Source organism: Gossypium raimondii, chromosome 2 (assembly GCF_025698545.1).
Source record: "Gossypium raimondii isolate GPD5lz chromosome 2, ASM2569854v1, whole genome shotgun sequence".
Taxonomy (NCBI): domain Eukaryota; kingdom Viridiplantae; phylum Streptophyta; class Magnoliopsida; order Malvales; family Malvaceae; genus Gossypium; species Gossypium raimondii.
In genome coordinates this window covers 12,041,709-12,050,072 of record NC_068566.1, presented here as the reverse complement: position 1 = coordinate 12,050,072, position 8,364 = coordinate 12,041,709, and positions in this window count along the sequence as shown.

The window sequence follows — 8,364 nt, the reverse complement described above, 5'->3', positions numbered from 1 at the left end:
AATCAGATCGATTACTCGATAATTTTGCCTTCCCCCCGATCTAATTCTGGATTCCTCTTTTCTTGATCTATATGTATTCAAAATTAACTCATTTAATCATATAATCATTCAATTTAGTCCAAAAACACATATTTAAGCTAATTTTCACTCTAGCCCTAAACTTTCACATTTTTTACAATTTAGTCCCTATTTCACAAATACACAAAATTCATAAAATTCAACAAGACCCATGCTTGACCGAATTACCATAGTGCCCTTAGAAGCCCATATTTCACATTTATTCACACTTTTAACCCCACATTTTTATCTTTTCACAATTTAATCCCTAATTTACATTTTCATAAAAAAAATCACTTTATAAAATATGAAAATCTAACATCAAATATTCATATTTCACCATTAAACATCAAAGAACACATAAGCTCATTAATGAAAACTATCAAAATCTTTAACAGTTTTGAAATCGAAGACACCGGCTAGCTAGTACTAGATGCAACGATCACAAAAACATAGAAATAATTAAAAACTGAACAAAAATACATAACAAATAGGCAAGAATGAGATTGTCGAATGCTTAAGCACAAAAATAGCTTCCAAATCCCTAAATTTGGGTTGAAAGTGATGAAAGAAAGATGGTAACTTAATTTGTTTTATTATAATAATCATTAATTACCAATTTACTTAATTAACCTTTACAAACTTTAAAAATTACACAAATACCAAGCCATTAAAATCCACTATCACCTCTAATGGGCTAATTACCATATAAAGACTTCCACTTTAAAGCCCTATAGCTATTTAATACCTTTAGCTATTTGAACTCAACTTTTACGCTTTACGCGATTTAGTCCTTTTTACTGAATTAAGCATTCAAACAATAAAATTTCTTTACGAAAATTTCACCTAATAATTCTATCATCTTGTAAAATTTAATATAATAATAAAATTAATATTTTAACTTCAGATTTGTGGTCCCAAAACCACTGTTCTGATTTGACCAAAAAACGGGCTGTTAGATAATATTAGAAACCTATTACAAGTAGTGATATTTTAAAAGAAAATAGCTACTACATATATAAGATGGAACCATAAAAAACACCATTCAATAAATAATAAAAAAACCTATTACAACTAACGGTGGTCTTGGCACAACTACCACAAAAACTTGGACATATTGTGGTAGTTTTTTTAAAAATTGCCACAAAATCCCTACCTTTTGGAGGCATCCTAATACCTCACGCCACCCATAAAAAATAGTTAGTATTAAAAATAGATAAGGAAAATGTTGAACACACAAATGGAACATGAGCGACAACTCGAACAGAAAATGAAAAAATAGGACAAGGCTCCAAGGTATGTATCAAGCCACTATCTTTAAGTTTCTATTCACCCCCACTTATACTAGGTGTGCAAATGAGTTTCAAGAAAATGAACCTCGATGATACAATGAAGCTCGATGACTATTTATGTTTTACACTGACGAAAATAGTCCACTAAGCACTAAGCAATGTATAACAAGAAAATCAATTTCTATAAAGAATTTCTACAGTAATTTTTTATAGAACAATCTAATAATAGAAGATGGAGGAAAGATAGAAAGAACTTTTGAGAATTTTTGGTGGAAAGAAAGAGAATATTTATCTTCTCCATCCTTCTACCACTGAAACTCCATAGCCAAAGAGTTGAGAAAAACCAAAGAAGGGCTTTAAGCTTTCGATTGTTAATAAGTAAGCAATTTTAAGTCATATTCTTGTAATTCCTATGTTTTTGAGGTCACGAGAGCTTGATTTAGCTAGCTCATGTACCAATTTGCAAAACTGTTAAAGTTTTTGAAAGTTTTATTGATGATTTCTTGAAGAAATTGGTGTTAAATTGTTATATTTTAAGCTTATATATGAAAAAAGACTAGATTGTCATGTTTAAATTGATTAGTTTTGTATAAAAGGACTAAAGTGTATAAATTATGAAATTGATGTGAAATTCTATAATAATGGATAGTAGAGGGCCCTTAAAGGATGTGATTGAGATCGGTTTTCAAATCAAAGCTCAAAATTGAAAGATATTGTTATTTTAATTTTAGAGACTAAATTAAATAAAATGAAAAACTTGAGGGAATTTTAAAATGGAATTAAATAAGTTAATGCATATCATAGAGGAAAAAAGCCAAAAGTGAAAAATTTTTGGTATTGATAAATTGTTTAAAATAATTGTTTAGATCAAGAATTGAATCAAATCGGGATAATAGTGGAAAAGCCAAAATTGGTGAATAGTCCTTGAAGATTCAAATTGTTTGTTGTTTTTTCCAAGTAAGTTCATATGGTATTTATGTGTTTAAATAATTATGTGTTTGATTTGTTTATGTTCAATTGGTTGTGAATTGATTGGTGATAAATTGGTATGGAAGGTAATATTTGGACTAAATTGTAAAGAAATGTTAAATTGTGTAATAGATGCCCGTTTGAACTTATTAAAGGTTAGGATATGATTGGAATTCCAATAGGGTCTTGTGCACTCTTGTATGGATTGATTACAGATGATTACCGATATCCAACATTTGTTACAGACTCGAAGATACATGTGTCACAGGTTTAGCCTAGACTGGTAACCTGATGTCATTCTAAAGGTTTAGCTTGAATAGGTAACTTGACATGTATATTTCTAGCTTGGACAAGTAGTCAGATGTGCTGATATAAAGGTTTAGCATAGACTGGTAACCTAACACAAATATACTTAACTTGAACTAGGAACTAGTGTCGTATAGTTACTTGTGTATCCGAGTCTGTTTACTAGAGTTCATTGGACAATACCGCTTATACGAAATGATAGAATTGTGATAAAAGATCTTGTTGATCAAATAGAAAGATGTTGAATTGAGCATGAACTATGTTTTTGAAAGAGTATGAGATTGAAATTGTGACCTAATATGTCATAAACTAGCATATTGATAACTTATACCATAATATGGTTTGATTTTGGTATAATACTCACCTAGTTAATTTTGTGATGTGTTATGTTTAGCCAAACTATGCCCAAGTTATGGTAGCTTTTTGTATTTATTTGAAATTTAAGGTAAGTTTTACTTAATGGATATGAACTTACTAAGCATTTTTTATGCTTGACTTGTTTGCTTTCCTTTTTCCTTGTAGATCGTCACTTTGCAAAACGTGTTAAGTTGGACGGATTCAAAGTTTACACTATCCCATCACTGAATTGATAGCTTTTGATCATTTTGAGTCAAAGATTGTGGCATGTATTTAAGGCGTCCTATGGTATAACTTAGCATGTAAATATGCTTCATTATGAGAAGTTTGCTTTAACCTTTACTTATCGAGTTGAATTGGTGATATAAATCATACATGTTGTTGAGTGATAAGTGTGATGACTTATAATTATAGATATGTTATATGGAATGACAATGAATAAGTTAAAAATGGTAGTTTGCAAAAGTTGAAGCTTATTGGAATGACACATGTAGATATATTGTATGACCTTGTGTTTTGGCATGATTTAACTTTAATCACTTAATGGTTAATAGCCATTGATATGTGAAAGGTGTATAAATTCATGAACTAGAGAGGGAATGACATGTTTCAAGATGTTATGTCATAAGTAGGGGATAGTACTAAAATGGTTGATTGTTGATATGAAATGTCATTTGAATTGTTAAGTTTAGTTGGTAATTATGTATTGAATGCTTCTATAAAGATTGAACTAACTGTTAGAACTTGAATTGTATGTTTTAGGTATCTGTTGAGCTATTTGAAATTGATACTTGAATGTGTATGTGATAAGTTTGGTTGGAAAGCTTTAAATAGGGACAAAATGGTTCATTTATATAAAAAACAAAGTCCATGTCTCGACAAAAAATCTTTCTTGTCGCAACATCAACTAACAGTGAGTCATGTTACGACGTCGAGTGGCCTGAGGTCACGATGTCAAAAATTGTTTGGCGACGTCACAGCGTGAATGAAGTGACATCATGACGTCGACCCTAAACTTTCAAAACTTTTTAATTTGGATTTATTTTGTGCTCAAGTTGTCAAAAGAGCTTTCTTAAATTTGGTTAAGACTCAAAAATGATTGTTTATCATATTTTGAGTTTGGTTAACACTTGATTACATGTATAAATGCTTGTATGTTGACTAATTGATTGTAGTTGCTTCAGTAATGATTGTAGCATCCTATAGCTCAGAGCCGATGATCGGGTCAGGTGAGAGGTGTTACATTTAGTGGTATCAGAGATACAGTTTAGTCAATTCTAAGATTAAAGCATAACATATATTGAGTCTAGAAATACATGCCAAAATAACTTGTGATAGTGTGATGCCTTCTGATTTGGATTGACTCTATTTTCTTATATAAATAAGTCATGTCAGCCAAATCAAATCGAGCCGTATCAGATGAAGTTATCCCGTTCTGTAAGGGTTACGGAATGAGGTAAGAGATGCCTTGTTCCAAATGATGAATCGGTGGTTCACCCAATACATGAGAGCTACCCCTTTAGCTCCACAACCTCAAATGCACCTTCCTCCCCCGATTGTGCCTAGTGTGGCACCCCATTGTCCTCAAGGTCCCAACCCTGTATTTGTGAATCATCCACTGATTGATAATCTCTGTAAATATGGAGCAGAAGAATTTAGAGGTAAAAAAAGATGATGATCCCGCGAGAGTCGAGTATTGGCTAGAAAATACCCTACAAGTCCTTGTTGAATTAATGTGTACTCTAAAAGATTGCTTGAGATGTGCGGTTAAACTGCTAAAAGAGGAATCCTATTAGTGCTGGGTAACTCTGACATCTGTGACTCTAAGAGACAGAGTGAATTGGGAATTCTTCTAGCTGATTATACTTGGAAAAGAAGAAATGAGAGTTTATGAAATTAAAACAATGAGATATGGCAATGGCTGAATATAAATGTGAATTTGTTCGCCTTAGCAAATATGCCAGATATCTTGTATCTACCGAAGCTAAAATGTGTCTCTTATTTGAGTGGGGTTTGAATGAAGACATCCGTATGCTTGTGGAGGCATTAGAGCTGAAAGAAATTGTTGTGTTGTCCGAGTGAGCCCAAAAAATGGAAGAAATCTGATATTAAAAGAAGCAAGCAAAGTCTAAAAGTTGAGGTACTAGAAAGCGCAGTATGACCAGATCTTTTTTGAAACCTCTTTCTAAAAAGACAAAAGATTTTCAAAAATTTTCTTCCACCCCTACATGAAACACAAGAAGAGACATGTCTAAATAGAGCTATTTGAGGCCTCAAGCTACGTTAGTGGCTAGTACTGGCAGTGTTCAGAACTCTAATAAACCAATTTGTGAGCACTGTGATAAAAATCACTTCGGTGAATGTAGAATAAAAAAAGAGCCTGCTTCAGATGTGGTTCCACTAATCATTTCCTGAAAGACTGTCTGGATAAAGTTGAGGTTAGTACTAATCAAGCTGTAAAACTAGTGTTAGCCGTACAAAGAGGTAGAAGATCTAGAACTGGTGGTACTGCTGATGTTAATCGAGGCAGAGCCAAAGATAAATTAGTGAGATTGGAGGCTCATGCACCTGCTAGAGCTTATGTTATTTGGGCCGCAGAGGAGGCTACTGCTCTCGACGTAATTGCTGGTACTTTATCACTTTTTCACATATTTGTACATACATTGATGAAGATTGTTTTATCTTCAATTTGTAACTAATCTTTCAAAGGGAAAATCTTTAGTGAGGAGAGTGATCTAGATTGATGTATAGGGGTGAGATTACAACTTAGTATGTAACACCTCAAAATTTCGGTATCAGTAATGGTACCATCTAGAGGCAATAATAGAGACAATAGTGTCACATTTTGAGATAATAGTAAACTTTGGAATAATTTTGCCTAAATAAAGTTGTATGTAATAATGAAATTTAAGATAAAAATAACACAAGGACTAACATAATGAATATTTAGCAAATAATTACATAAAGCGAAAGGACTTAATTAGCAATAATTTAGAACTTAAATGTCATTATGCTAAGGTCATTATAAATGGTTAAGCTCAAATAGCTTTTAAGTGCAAAGATTAAACTGATATGGAAAAGAAGTATGAAGGACTTAGGTTGCAATTCTACCATAAAGTGAGCGGACTAAATTAACTAATAAAAATCAATTAAACTTTGCATTACTTTGTGTAACATCTTGATTTTGGGCCTAGTTGGAACAGTGGTTTCAGGACCACAAACCTGATGAGGAAAAATTTATTTTTCTTATATTTTTATGTCTATGATTTCAAAGAATGATTTTTTGAAAATTTCGTTAAAAAATTTCGACGTTTTGGCACTAAATTTAGTCAAAAGGACTAAATTGTAAAAAGTGCAAAAGTTGAGTTCTACATGTTAGAGGTGTCCAATTGTTATGAAAATTTAAATTGGAGGTCCTTATATGGTAATTAGACCATTGGTTAAGTTGGTAGACAAAAATGGACATGAGATAAGTGAAATAGAAAATTTTTAAGTTAGGGACAATTTGATAATTTAGTAATAAAAAGAATTAAAAAGGGAAAAAGATGGAAAAATGTGCTCATCTTCTCCATGGTGAACGAAAATAGCAAGGGGGAAGCCATAGTTAGGGTTTTCAAGCTTCCAAGCTCCATAGTAAGTGATTCCAAGCCCCGTTTTTAATGTTCTTTACGTTTTTGGAGTCCCGATAACTTGATTTAGCTTATTCTAGCAATAATTTAACCTAGGGTTTATATTTGGAAAAATACCCATAGGTGATACGTGGTTACTTTGATGTTTTATGGTAGAATATGAAACTTGAAATTATGTTAAACAACTTTTGCTAGTCGATTTTAAGTGAAAACGAGTATATTGACATAATCGGTAAAAATACCTAATGTTCATAAGTACATGCTAGAGTGGGAATTTGATGTTGTCATAGAAGGGAAACATGTTGAGCATGTCATAAAACATCAGAATAAGAGATGATGTTTAATTTCTGAACTTTGGGGAAAAAGTGTAATTATGCAAAAGTTTAGGGGCAAAATCATAATTTTTCAAAAGTTCAAGTCAAGGATTGTTTTGATGAATGTGAGTATTAAATAAGCTAAATTTGATATTATAGATCAAGAAGAACAAAATTCAGAGTTAGACCGGGGAAAGAAAAAGATAGAGGACTAAGTTGTTAGATTTGGTCAAATTTTGTACCGAGGTAAGTTTACGGTAAATAAATACAATATTTTAATAATTATTATTAATGTTGTTATTTTCCAGCAATTATATATTTATTTCATGAATTTATTTAATGTTGACTCAAGTATGAGATGACAGTGAATTAGTGTTAAAAAGTCCCGTTGAAACATAAGGAATGTATCGGATACAAATGTCATGACATTTGGGTAAAGAGGTCCCATGTAAGACCATGTCTGGGACATGGCATTGGCACCAAGATAAGAGGTCCCATGTAAGACCATGTCTGGGACATTGTGTTGGCACCGAGATGAGAGGTCCCCCGTAAGACCATGTCTGGGACATGGCATGGGCATCGATATGAGAACTCCCATGTAAGACCATATTTGGGATATGGCATTGGTAGTACAGAAAACATCCCATGTAAGACCATGTCTGGGACATGGCTTTGGCATGTTATTATCAGATATGAGACCCAAGTATCCTTATTATTCCAATGTGGCTCAACGGGCTAGAAAACAGATTATGTTCTATGGAAGTTCAAGTAAAAGTATAATTAGCAACTTCAGGTGAGTTATAAGAGTTAAGAATATGTTATGATATCAGTGAGAACCAATATTTCAGCAAGAGAAGAGTAAGTTGTAATCTTAAGCTATCTAAATAGGTAAGTAAATAAACAAGTAAATGAGAGTAAGTAAAGAGGAAACTTAAGAACATGATACTTGCATATCATTATTTGTATTAAATGTTGTTATTTATTTACTTGTAAACTTACTAAGCTTTATGCTTACTTCTTTTATTTCTGTTTCTTTCATATAGTATTATCAAGCATAGTCGGGATCTTGAAGACGTCGGAGAGCATTCACACTATCAACCACTAGAACTCGGTATTTTAAGACGATAAATGTTTCGAGCTATGGCATGTATAGGGACTTAGTCATTTCGATTGTATATTCTTAAATTATGACCAAAATATGATATGTAAATATTTGATGATGAATAGTTATTAAAATGGCTAAGTATGAAGGTGCTTGTTGTTATAAAAGTCTAGGTGATAAATTATGCATAGAAATCATGAAAAAGTAAAAATTGGCAGTGAATCAGTTTTGAGACAGCAGTAGTGACGTAACTTTGAAAAATCATCAAGGATAGTAGAAAATGAATTAGAGGGTGGATGAGATATATAATTAAATATTATTGAGTCTATATTTATAGA